General features: G+C 34.7%; 1 protein-coding gene and 1 non-coding gene across 2 annotated transcripts in view; one reads left to right on the forward strand and one right to left on the reverse strand.

Moving 5' to 3' along the window:
• Positions 1-14,351, forward strand: part of LOC138698532 (high-affinity choline transporter 1-like) — a 152,067-nt gene that overhangs the window by 52,129 nt on the left and 85,587 nt on the right. The gene's annotated exons all lie outside the window — the stretch shown is intronic.
• On the reverse strand, positions 12,064-12,135 carry TRNAY-AUA (transfer RNA tyrosine (anticodon AUA)). The gene has a single exon. It is a non-coding gene; the product is annotated as a tRNA-Tyr (tRNA).

Raw genomic sequence — 14,351 nt, forward strand, 5'->3', positions numbered from 1 at the left:
AGTCTAGCGGATCCTGTTTAGATTACCAATAAGAAAAAATGGGGACTTTTATCCTTCTGTTCTATGGAGAATTTCTCTCTCTCTCACTCTCTCTCAAAACTTCCTAAGGTGCAATTTGTAACGAGATGAGAATATCCACGCTTTCAAAAGCATTCCAGGGGATAAAAATATGTTGGAGTGGAAGGAATTCCTCGTTAACTTATGAAATTACACTATTTGTTTGTTTGTTTGTTTTTTTTTTTTTTTAAGTGTTTGCGTCAATTATAACATTTTCGGTTATAAGCAAAGCTCGGAACTTGGGGACTTGTGTGTCGTGTGCATGAGTAAGGTTACAGGTACAACGTACACAAAGCTCACGCTGCAAGTGCTCAGGGACAGTCGTGTGTACTAAGAAAGCGGTCACATCAAATGACAGGAAGACGGACGAGGAAACTGTGTCGTGTCGAAGCCAATGACATTCAGATAATTAATTAGAGGTAAACGGTCTGTTTGAAAATAAGAAAATACGTATTATTCGAATGGGTATTGTATACGTTTGAAAATATATTTCTTAAAATTTAGGTACAGAATTTCGTGGAGGAATTCTGAGGAGATACATTATTTTCTTCGAATGGAGAGTTTATATTTTGTAACTTGTGTCAAACACAAACTAGAGATTGGAAACGGGCATTCATTCAAATACATTAAAGTCCCATAAATCGGTGGAAAATTCGTCCACAGCCATGGATCAAGTCGTAGTTGAACCTTCCCTAGTAGTGACATGGAAATTGAAAACTATTTTCGAGACAAATTTAGGATACTTATCTTTCTCACATACGAGGTCAGGTAGCAACTACTGAAAATCGAACAGGAAACAGTGACAGTGGAAACATTCAATACCTTATTTCGGCCTAAGACTTTGTAATACAATTACAAACCATTTTCTAAATTTGAAATTTTTTAAAATTGAAGTTTTTAAAAAATAAATTTGTAAAATTATCCACGATATAATATAATATTAACAAATGTATTTTTTTTTTTTTACCTTTTATTTCTGTCTTCTATATTCTTGTTTTTATTGAATATCACTGGCTTCTGTCGAATTGTCAATTTATATTAAATGTGTATTTTTCTCTCTTTTTCTTTTTCTTCTTTATTCTTGCTCTTGTGTTGTATTTATTGGTTTGAATTAAGTTACTTACTGTATTTAGTAAAGTGTCCTTGTAAATTTTATGTTATATTATTGACTAAGACCACACCGTACTCGAGCCTGGCTCTTACGGTAGTGGCTAGAAACATTTTTGTTTTATAAATGTAATTTGTATTCATTAGGTAGCTAGTTAAAATAAATAAAATAAAAAAAACTAATTTTGCTCCCCTCACTTCATGTGCCGTGGAAATAAATTTCTTTCGTTTCAAATCATGTTTAACTAACAGACGAAGAAGGTATGGATTCGAAAAATATTCGAATGTATGGAGTCATACACTGTAATGAAATGTACAGAGCAGAACTGTAAATTTGATGTATTTTGCATGTTTATTTATATATATGCTATAAAATTACTTCTTTCAACCTACCATAATATTATCATTATGTTGTTCCAGCCAGGAACCACTTTTATAGCAGACCTGACAGTACCTCTGTGCTGGAAGCGGGAGTTTGTTGATATTGAAGTCCGGTCGCTTAGCCACGTTCAAAGACACAAGTCCCCAAGTTCCGAGCTTTGGTTATAAGGTTTATTTGTACAGGGACATCATTTTATTTTTACTTCAATTTTTATTGTACCTGAATTTTTTAATGTACTTCACTCCCACCCCTTCTACTAATGAAGTTCAACCTTCCTCCACACAGATCCAAGACCGCACATACAGTTATAGTAGCCTTACAGTCATAGTAAACAGTACGTTCCAAAAATATGTTCGCGTTTTCCAGTGACGAAAGAGCTTTCAATATTGAATCATTTTCGCACAGGTACTGTCGTCCATTTGCCTACGTCGCATCCCGGTTTCCCCCACCAGCTTTTATTCGCCAGCTAGTGGCTGGGCTGTCTTAGCTCCTTTCTCAGAACATTAATTTCTGTTAGGAATTGGACGTCTACGTAATATTATACAACTGTTTAAAATAATTTAAATAAAAGGGTCTTGTTAAGTAATTAACTGTCACGTAATTTCCTCCCTTTCTACGACCCTACGACATAGGCTAACCACTTGGACGGACAGTAGATAGCGTGTCTGAGTAATTTTATCTTTTCGGATCGGGCAGAAGTGAAGATTGAGTTTACAGTACGTAAGGTACCCTTTTATAGAGTGCGTACGGAATTATTTCAACATGAGTTACCAGTACGAAGAACGAAACTGGTAATTGGAATTAGGTACAATAGTCTATAGTGCGATAATATGCACATTAGAACTGAAGCCTGTATCGAATTGAACTGCCACAATTTAAAAAAATGTGTTTAAATATCCATATTATGATTATTTTTCAATTTAACTTCATTCTCTATATTGTACGCTAATGTGCTGTAGACAGTATAACATACACTGCATAATGAATACGTCCACATGGACAGCTCAGTTCGTGAGTAAAAACACTCATTGTTAATACTGTACTGTATTTTGATTAAACAAAAACCTAATGAAAATTATCAAACTCAAAATCGCAATATTTCCTAGTTTACGTAAATGGATGAACTACTTTTCTTCCCTCCTATACCTAGTAAAGTGATTTGTTTGTATATTACGCCAGTATCATCGAACTCCAGTCGTGGAACGGGGTAGCAAACGGCGTTGATCCAGAGGTATAGGCAAGTTATTATTAAAAATGTTAGTAAAAATAAAATGATGTCCCTGTATATCTATACTAATAATAAATCTGTAGCCGAAATTTTTCTGGGAATTTTCGATTTTCCAAAAATAATTGGTCCTAACATATATAATTAACCACCCTGAAACCGAAAATCGCTTTTTTGAAATTTTTGTATGTCTGTCTGTCTGTCTGTCTGTCTGTATACTTGTTACCTTTTCACGCGATAATGGCTGAACGGATTTCGATGAAAATTGGAATATAAATTACGTTCGTTGTAACTTAGATTTTAGGCTATATGGCATTCAAAATATATTATTTAAAAGGGTGGTTATAAGGGGGCCTGAATTAAATAAATCGAAATATCTCGCTTATTATTGATTTTTGTGAAAAATGTTACATAACAAACGTTTCTTTAAAAATCATTTCCGATAAGTTTTATTCCTTAAAAAAAATTGATAGGACTGATATTTAATTAGATAAATGAGTTTTAAAATTAAAATAACTGCCATCTAAGGGCGTGTAATGAATTAAAAAACAAATGACTTCGTCTATAAGGGGCCTTGGACAGCAACAATGGAAAGCTATGAAAGATAGCCTACAGAGAATGTTTCTGTGTTTATATAATATAATATAATATGTAATATTATATAATATAATTTAAGTTATTTGGAGGGTTCAGAACCACAGTGGGCGAAGCGCCATTTACTGAGTACGTAGAAAACAAGGGTTAAAATTAAGTTATTACCATAATTCAATAGAAACCTATAAAAATAAAATAGAATATACACATTAAATCTAAATGATGTCAATCTTCATTAAACTATGGTTGCATGTAATAAAAATTAGAAACATGTTAAAGGAATTGTCATTGCACCAAATGAGTGTCTCTGGACCAAAATGATCGCATTTTAATTATTTGGATGCAATTTAAATTAAATAACATATTAAACGATTTACCCTTCTATCAGACACGAATGTTCCCTGGATCAAAATATGTCCTATTTTAATTATGTAATTACTTTATATTTATTTCTAACGAGTGCAGCGGAGCGCACGGGTACGGCTAGTAATATAATATAAATTTTGCTTCCCTTATCAAAAGGTTTCCAGATTTGACAAAGCGTATTACATATCCTAATTTGGAAACACACCTAAAAGGTAAAATGATATAGGCCATATTTGAAACGGTTAGAGAATCGAATATAGAAAATTTCAGAAAAATGTACACCTAAGTAGCGTTTGTGCTCATTTACAGTTAAGAAAGTGGGAAAAAAATGTCATCAGATATATCGCGGGAAAAATAATAATACGGATTTATTGGGATTGATATCTAAACCAATTTACAGCCATCGGTTAAGATAACTTGAAATTTCCATTATCACTCCCATACAAATGATTTGTTAATTTCTGAACCGATCCTTTGAGGGCACTAATGACTATTTCCTTCACAATGCTGTGTGTTAGCCGCAGGTTTTTACATTTGTTGGCAAAGAAGGAGGGTATGGTACCTCGTGCTCCCACCATCAGACCTATTACATCAATGTGGGACAGGCTATATTTATCTTTATAGAACGGGATTGTTGGTTCATAGATCTGTTTCTTTTCACTGTCCACCTCATGCGGTTGATCTGCATGTGTTTCAAATCTGATGGTGGGATCGAGAATGTATGCCGAGTTGTTCTTAATGGCAATGATATCAATTCGCTGAATACTTCCTTGTGTGCCTAGTCCCTGCACCTCTTGATGGACTGTAAATTAGTAAATATAACAATACCTTAGCTGAGAACAAAAGAATGTGATTACTGCAATTAAATAAAAATATCAATCGCGATGTTCATTTGTTCTAATATCGACTGTGTACAGGAATAAAAATCGATTCTTAGCTGCGTTGCCATATTTAAAACCCACGAACCTCAATTTCTTCTCAAGCTACGTCTGGACTTCGCTTTAGAAATCGCATAAGGGTTCAGACCTCGATCACGGTTTAGAAGCCGAGGTTTGCAGCCACGATTTCGTCCGTGTTTTAGAAATCGACCCTATAATTAAACGGTATATCATCTGTATTTTTTTATTACGAGTTAAAAAACAATGTACATGGCAATGACTTCCTTCTCATTATTCAAAACAAACCAGATGAAGGGGTTGTTAAGAGTAACACAGCTTAACGTGCACTCTCTACTGATTATACAGCGTTGCACGATCGCAGAATTCATGTATTTTAAAATGCACATTTTTCTGGAAAAATATTCAAAAAACAGAAAAATGGTATTTAATTTTTTTGTTGCTCTTTACTAAAGGAATCATCGATCAGAATAAATTACATTACGGAATATGTATGGTAAGACTTTCCTGTGTTAAATTTCAACGTACCTCGTTTACATGTTTCGACCTATTTATGGGTCATCTTCAGAACTGGTCGTTGTTGGTCTTGGCGCCTCTTGTTCTGTTTCCTGTGAGGGTGTGTTCCTGTGGTATGGTGTAGAGTCAAAGAGTGTGTGTGTTCTGAAATTGAATTGTGTGTTGAGAATTTCATTGGGGTGTGTTTTTCTGTGTCTATATATTTCATATTGTTCTAGTGTGTTTAGTTTCTGGTGTTTTGGTTGGATGTGTAGTATTTCCATATCTGTGTTGATTCTCTGTGGGTGTGGTTAGCATTTGTGATGTGTTCTGCATATGTGGAGGTGTTTTGTAATTTTGTTATGGCTGTGATGTGTTCTTTGTAACGTGTTTGAAACGATCTGCCTGTCTGTCCTATGTAGAAGTTGTTGCAGGTGTTACTTTTGAGTTTGTATACGCCTGTGTGGTTGTATTTGTTTGTTTGTGTTGTTTGTGTGTTGATGTTTTTGTAGAGTATTATTTGTTCTGTATGCGATGTTGTAATTTAATTTCTTGAATGAGGTTGCAATTTTGTGTGTGTTTTTGTTTTCGTATGTTAGTGTGATGTATTTTTTGTGTTCTTGTGTTTGTGTTGTATTCTTATGTTTTTTGTGATTATGTTTTGTCTTACGTATTATGTTGTCTATTATGTTAGGCTTCGTTGTAACAGAACAGAAACAGAAAAATTGGCGCCAAAACCAACAACTACCAGTTCTGAAGATGACCCATAAATAGGTCGAAACATGTAAACGAGATACGTTGAAATTTAACACAGGAAAGTCTTATCATACATATTCCGAAGTGATACAGTGTTAAAAGTTGTGTAATCAAGATGTATAAATTACATTAGGCCTACTTACGGTTCACCCTGTAGGTTTGAGTCGTCATAATGCACCGAAAGATTTGTGTTGTAATTTTCCTGTTATTTCGAAAGTATACTTTGGAATATATTTCATGTAATGAGGCAAACATATTATTTTCAAGGCCACCTGCTAGTTAGACAAAGGAATAAGCTTGTGTAACCATGGCACTCAGTTCAGTAATGTGTATGTCTTACAAATATAATTCCAATCTGCATTCCTAATTAAATTAATTTCTAAAAGAAGAAAGATTATGTGCATATGGTACCTCATCCAATTTGTACTTATTCATAGCCTTCTATTATACGTACATACACTGTGCGTGCGTCACTGATGTTCATAAGAGATATTTATTTTTCTAAAAATTCCTAAGCGCTACACTAAAGTGTAGACCAGGCCTGCACTAGGTTTGCGCTCTCCGAGCCGGCTCACAGCTCATAAGCGGATGCAGATATTAGCTGCGCTCTGTATAAGGGTGGACTGGAAGAAGGGGTGATCTCGTACAAAATATACACGAAAGGAAGTACTATTACGAGTGTTTATGAAATGAATTCCCGTTCAGTGTTTGCAAAACTATCTTGGACTATTATTAATTAATAAAGAAATATTTATTTTACAGAAATAATAGAAATTCTATAGCTACTTAAATGTACAATACCATTTTGTTATATTTTTATTCATCAGTACATCAAAACGAGGTTTTATGCTGTTGGCAGCTGCAAGGAACAGTAGCCTACTGATCATAATGAAACATCAGTTACAGATGTTCGATGTCTGCCTTTATTAAAGTTGATTATAGAAAACAGTTGCTCACAAATATAAATGTTGAGCCAAACATAGCAATCATTTTCACAGCCAGCCTGTGTAGTCGTGGATATTATTGCTAATGTTTAGTCTTGTAAAACTCAACCAGGCTAGTAGTATTATTCAAACGATCTTTAGCCCTTAGGTCACATTGAAGATCAATAAGTTCGAGCTGTAAATCGTTAAATGTTAAATGTTACGTTAATCTTTTAGATTCCTCCATACTGTACTGTAGCAGTAGGTAAGCAGCGTGAAACAGTTACTGAGAATAGGCCTACACACTGCACTCCACTAGATAGCTGAGTGGTCGTTTTCCTCTCCTCTACCTATAGCAAATCTATGACATTCTGACGTATCTTCCTCTCCGTTTTGGCGAGCGGTAAACACGGCTCTCCCGCTCGTTGAGCGCTGTCTGTGCAGGTATGATGTAGAGTGTCTGAATACAGTTCTATCAGGATTAGATTTGAGACACACAAGTGAATATACAGGTTTTTTCAAAAGTAAGAGGTAAATTTAGTTGTTCACGTTTTCTTCATTTCCTACGCAGTCTTAAAAATTTTGGAACTGGCTTATTGCACAAAAATGAGATTTTTGCATCACCATGATAACCAGTTTGTTCGCTTCTGATTGTTCTGGTGGTCGTGTTATCATTGGGCAGTTTCCTGTAACTTGACCTGCAAGATCTTTAGATACTAACCCAGCAGATTACACTGGTCAACGAATTTTTATTGGAAGTGTGTAAATGACATCAAATTAGGTTTTTCAGATTCATCTGAGTATAAGATGATAAAATAACACTTACTTACTTACTTACTGTCTTTTAAGGAACCCGGAGGTTAATTGCCTCCCTCACAAAAGCCCGCCATTGGTTCCTATCCTGAGCAAGATTAATCCAGTCTCTATCATCATATCCCACCTCCCCCAAATCCATTTTAATATTATCTTCCCATCTACGGCTCGGCCTCTCCAAAGGTATTTTTCCCTCCGGCCTCCCAACTAACACTCTATATGCATTTATGGATTCTCCCATACATGATACATGCTCTGCCCATCTCAAACGTCTGGATTTAATGATCCTAATTATGTTAGGTGAAGAATACAATGCGTGCAGTTCTGTGTTGTGTAACTTTCTCTATTCTCCTGTAACTTCATCCTTCTTTGCTCCAAATATTTTCCTAAGCACCTTATTCTAAAACACCCTTAACCTATGCTCCTCTCTCAAAGTGAGAGTCCAAGTTTCACAACCATATAGAACAACCGGTAATATAACCGTTTTATAAATTCTAACTTTCAGATTTTTTGACAGCAGACTGAATGACAAAAGCTTGTCAACCGAATAATAAATTTCCAATTTTTATATTTCCATTTCGTACAATATTCTGGTCACGAGACATAATCATATACTTTGTATTTTTGGAATTTACTTCCAAACCTATCTCTTTACTTGCTTCAAGTAAAATTTCCGTGTTTTCGCTAATCGTTTGTGGATTTTCTCCTAACATATGCACGTCATCCGCATAGACAGGCAGCTGATGTAACCGTTCAATTCCAAACCCTCTCTGTTATCCTGGACTTTCCTAATGGCATACTCTAGAGCAAAGTTAAAAAGTAAAGGTGATAGTGTATCTCCTTGCTTTAGCCCGCAGTGAATTGGAAACGTATCTGACAGAAACTGACCTATACGGACTCTGCTGTACTTTTCACTGAGACACATTTTAATTAATCGAACTAGTTTCTTGAGAATACCACATTCAATAAGAATACCATATAAAACTTCTCTCTTAACAGAGTCATATGCCTTTTTGAAATCTATGAATAACTGATGCACTGTGCCCTTATACTCCCATTTTTTCTCCAATATCTGTCGAATTCAAAATATCTGATCAATAGTTGATCTATTATGCCTAAAACCGCACTGATGATCCCAATAATTTCATCTACATATGGAGTTAATCTTCTCAAAAGAATATTGGACAAAACTTTGTACGACGTCAACAAAATTGATATTCCTCGAAAGTTACTACAGTTAGTCTTGTCCCCTTTCTTAAAGATAGGTACGATTATGGACTCCTTCCATTGTTCTGGTACAATTTCCTTTTCCCAAATAGCAAGTACAAGCTTATAAATTTCGTTAGATAATGCGCTTCCACCCCCTTTTATTAATTCTGCTGGAATTTGATCGATACCTGAAGACTTATAATTTTTCAGATTTTCTATCGCAATTTCGACTTCAGAAAGTGTCGGTTCGGGTATTATTGGCTCAGCAGTTTTTATTTAAATTTCGTCCCGATCATTTCTACTTGGCCTATGTATATTTAGTAGTTGCCCAAAATAGTTTTTCCATCTGTTCAGGATTGAATGAGAGTCTGCAAGCAAGTCACCAATCTCATCCTTGATCACGTTTACCCTTGCCTTATATCCATTCTTAAATTCTTTTATACCCTTATATAAATGTCTTATGTTTTTATTTTTACTATTTTTTCCTACCTCATTCAGTTTTTCCTTCAAGTAATCTCTCTTTTTATTCCTAAGTATACGATTTGCTTCCCGTGATAAAATATCACTATCCACAAAAATACTTAGCTCTAGTTTTTTTAGGTAAGTCATTCGCATCTTGGTATCAAAGCATTCACGAAATAAATATACTTATATTCCAGAAACTAGTCAAACCAATAATTTTTAAGTAAATAATTACTTGAATGGTGTAATGTGATAGGCATTGATGAATTTCATTACCATTCACAAACAAAAACATAAAACAATAAGAGTAATATCTAAATAGTACAACATAACATATGAAGACACTATTGTCTTTGTCGAGATAAGCATGGAAGAAATGAAATATACAACGACATTTTGCAACCCAGTTTTTCATTGCATGACAACATTTCATTCACAATCGCCTTGTAATTTATTGCTGTACTAGCCGTACCCGTGCGCTCCGCTGCACCCGTTAGAAATAAATATAAAGTAATTACATAATTAAAATAGGACATTTGATCCAGGGAACATTCGTGTTTGATATAAGGATAAATCGTTTATTATGTTACTTAATTTAAATTGTATTTGCATAATTAAAATGCGATCATATTGATCCAGAGACCACTCATTTAGTCATAAAAATTATTTTCGGAAATACAGGAAACGAATGTACAGAATAGCCTATCAAGTTTTCTGTAGATAAGAAGCTATTTTAATCTTACCTGCCCTCGATTCACTCAGAAGTTACTGTAATAACATTATAGCATTATGTCCATCTAGAGAAACTACACTTTCCAATGGTGAATTAATAATTAATTATACAAATCGATTAATTTAGCTTCTGATATTACTTCATACAAATACAGAAACATTATCTGTAGGCTATCTTTCATAGCTTTCGATTGTTGCCGTCCAAGCCCCTTACAGGCCAAGTCATTTGTTTTTTATTCATTACACGGCCTTGGATGGTAGTTATTTTAATTTTAAAACTCATTTATCTCATTAAATATCAGTCCTATCAAACTTTTTCAAAGAATAAAACTTATCGGAAATTATTTTTAAAGAAACGTTTGTCATGTAACATTTTTCACAAAAATCAATAATAAGCGAGATATTTCGATTTATTTAATTCAGGCCCCCTTATAACCCCCGTTTTAAATAATGTATTTTGAATGCCATATAGCCTAAAACCTAAGTTACAACGAACTTAATTTATATTCCAATTTTCTTCGAAATCCGTTCAGCCATTATCGCGTGGAAAGGTAACAAACATACAGACAGACAGACAGACAGACATACAAACAAAAATTTCAAAAAAGCTATTTTCGGTTTCAGGGTGATTAATTATATATGTTAGGACCAATTATTTTTGGAAAATCGAAAATTACCAGAAACATTTCGGCTACCGGTACAGATTTATTATTAGTATAGATTGGAGCCTAAGAACTGTGAACAGGCGTGCTTCTTCTCTGTTAAATTTAAATATTTATATTTCATTACAGTAATTTCTATTGATGCAAACTCGATACTAAAATCTCAGCATTACTTTCAGAGAGACTCGCATCTCATGCGAGTTCACTCAACTCATTTTTAGCCCAGACTTGTGGAGTAACGGTTAGCGCGTCTGGCCGCGAAACCAGGTGACCCGGGTTCGATTCCCGGTCGGGGCAAGTTCCCTGGTTGAGGCTTTTTCCGGGGTTTTCCCTCAACCCAATACGAGCAAATGCTGCCGTGCTGGACCATGGAATCATTTCACCAGCATTATCACCTTCATCTCATTCAGACGCTAAATAAACTAGGCTAAGCTGTTGATAAAGCGTCGTGAAATAATGTAGAAAAATAAAAAATAATCCTTTCGAAGCCGTTGCCCGTGCAAACCAGTTTCTTATTAGAAGTCTTTGGTATCGTCCTTGAAGAATGTGCTGTAAACAGGAAAATTTAACGAGGCGTAATATACAAACTCATGACACCAAAATGTGAGTGGAAAATAAAATTTAAAGGAATGTTTATATTTTACACGACGTTGCAAATTGTTCAAGTGACGTTTGGACAGGTTTCTCACAAATACCGGATCCCGCCACGAATGAATGTGTTGGTTAGGTTCCTGATCGCATATAGCAGATTGATCAACGTGATGCACTTTCAAGACTACTTTTATCAGTTTCATTATGCTGCCATCTAACGACTACAAAAGAAATCACGTTATAACCACAGTCTAGTATATACAGTCACGAAGGTTGGGTTGTTGAGGTTGCTAGGAACAATAGACTGTGCTGGTACTCTTTCGCATTGTCTGTAATGAGGCGATAGTAGCGATCCTAGTGGTTAGCAACTATCCATGGATGCATATTTACTACTATTGAGATTCGTGACTATATACTAGACTGTGCTATAACCCTGATGGAATTGCATGGAATAAGAGCTTGCAATTGTACTTCGATCTGGCGATCGTTACCAGAAAAATTATTTTCGACAGTGGAGATCCTAGTGATTGTTCTCTTTTATACCGTGTGACACAGAAGTCAGTTGACAGATGGGAAACATTACTCTTAATTGGAAATATTGTATGCAATATGTTCATTAGAGCAAATGTTCAAAATGTTATTATTATTATTATTATTATTATTATTATTATTATTATTATTATTATTATTATTATTATATATTATTTCAATGTACCGAAGTACATATGATATTTCCATGCAGATATTCTGCGTCATCATACGATGAAAGAGTAATGGAACGGAGAAAAATTCTCTCCGGCGCCGGGATTTGAACCCGGGTTTTCAGCTCTATGTGCTGATGCTTTATCCACTAAGCCACACCGGATACAACCCCGACGTCGGACAGAATTGTCTCTGATTGAGTTCCAACTCTTGGGTTCCCTCTAGTGGCCGCCCTCTGCACTACGTCGGATCCCGGCCAACTAGTCACTCATAACGAGTGCACCTCAGCACATGTGTGGACTTCGGTCCTACGTTCATAGACATCTATGACGTAGTGCAGAGGGCGGCCACTAGAGGGAACCCAAGAGTTGGAACTCAATCAGAGACAATTCTGTCCGACGTCGGGGTTGTATCCGGTGTGGCTTAGTGGATAAAGCATCAGCACGTAGAGCTGAAAACCCGGGTTCAAATCCCGGCGCCGGAGAGAATTTTTCTCCGTTCCATTACTCTTTCATCGTATTATTATTATTATTATTATTATTATTATTATTATTATTATTACTGCTACTACTACTACTACTACTACTACTACTACTACTACTACTACTACTACTACCTATCAATGTTTATTATTATCTCACTAACATTACTTATCTAACTTTCATTATTTACTTTTACTTTCATTATTCACTTTCATGTTGTTTTACGATCTAGATATTGTCACAACTATTGTAAGTCAGTTGTATTCAATTAAAAATGGGAAATTTAGAAATCTTCTCACTATTCGTGAGCTGCTACAAGGGACAAAGAGTACTTAACCATATAAATGTTTACAAGTTCAGTGAACCATTAATTCTGTTTTGACAATGAAACTCCTACAAGTACATAGCTGCAAATACATTTTGTGATTGGTGGAAATAAACCTAGTTTTAGAGAGGTAAGTGTTACAAAAAAGTAAAGAATGCTAATGAACTTGGTTTCATATAGGTGATAGGTGATGCTTCAGGAGAGCAATTGATCCTTTCAATGTAGCTGAAGTTACAATCGGAATAATAGATGTAGGTATTCCAAGCCTCTTAAACACATATTTCGTGAAGAGAGTAGCGGTACCTCTTGCTCCAACCAGAAGACCGATACCTTCAAGCTCTTCTAGCTGGTACTTTTGAGGTAATATGGAATGGTAGGATTGTAGATATTCTTTTTTCCCTTATCCACTTCTGCTGGCTGTTCCTCATTAGTTTCGAAACGTACAGTGGGATCAATTATGAATCCAGATCTTGTAGATTCCTTGAAAGCTATTAAATCTATGCACAGTGTACTGCCAGTGACGGAGAGACCATGAACTGGCTGGGTGTAAGAGAAGGCCTACTGGTCTTAGCTCTGGCAGATTAAATAAATTATTATTTTTTTTTAATTTTATTATTATTTTAATTTTATTATTATTATTATTTTACTATTATTTTATTGTTATTACTAGCCGTACCCGTGCGCTCCGCTGCACCCGTTAAAAATACATATAAAGTAATGACATAATTAAAATAGGACATTTGATCCAGGAACATTCGTGTTTGTTAGAAGGATAAATCGTTTAATATGTTACTTAATTTAAATTGTATTTAAATAATTAAAATGCGATCATTTTGGTCCAGAGAGCACTCATTTGGTGCAATGACAATTCCTTTAACATGTTTCTTATTTGTTATTATATGCAACCATAGTTTAATGAAGATTGACATATCGTTTAGTTTTAATGTGTAAACTTTATATTACTTGCTATATGTATCCATTGAATTATGGTAATAACTTAATTTGAACCATTGTTTTCTACGTCTTCAGTAAATGGCGCTTGGCCCACTATGGTTCTGAACCCTTCAAATAATTTAAATAGTGATACAGCATAGGCTATATAGTGATATATAATTATATTTCTTTCTTTGAAAATGTAAGAATTCACGAACTCCTATCTACCATTGCCATAGAATGAATATATGTGTTTTTTCTTCCTACTCAAAAATTTTATATTTTGCACATAGGAGTTACTACAGGAACAACAACGCTATAATCTGAGGCGGCGGTGAAAATGTATTGTATTGTTATTTTAAAAGTCTTATATATCATTAAATATCAGTCCTATCAAAATTTTATATAGAATAAAACTTATCGGAAATCAATTTTAAAGAAACTTTTGTTATGTAACATATTTCACAAAAATCAATAATAAGTGAGATATTTCGATTTATTTAATTCAGGCCCCCTTATAACCCCCCTTTTAAATAACGTATTTTGAATTTCATATAGCCTAAAATCTAAGTTACAACGAACTTAATTTATATTCCAATTTTCATCGAAATCCGTTCAGCCATTATTGCGTTAAAAGGT

Source organism: Periplaneta americana, chromosome 4, assembly GCF_040183065.1.
Source record: "Periplaneta americana isolate PAMFEO1 chromosome 4, P.americana_PAMFEO1_priV1, whole genome shotgun sequence".
In the NCBI taxonomy this organism is placed as follows: domain Eukaryota; kingdom Metazoa; phylum Arthropoda; class Insecta; order Blattodea; family Blattidae; genus Periplaneta; species Periplaneta americana.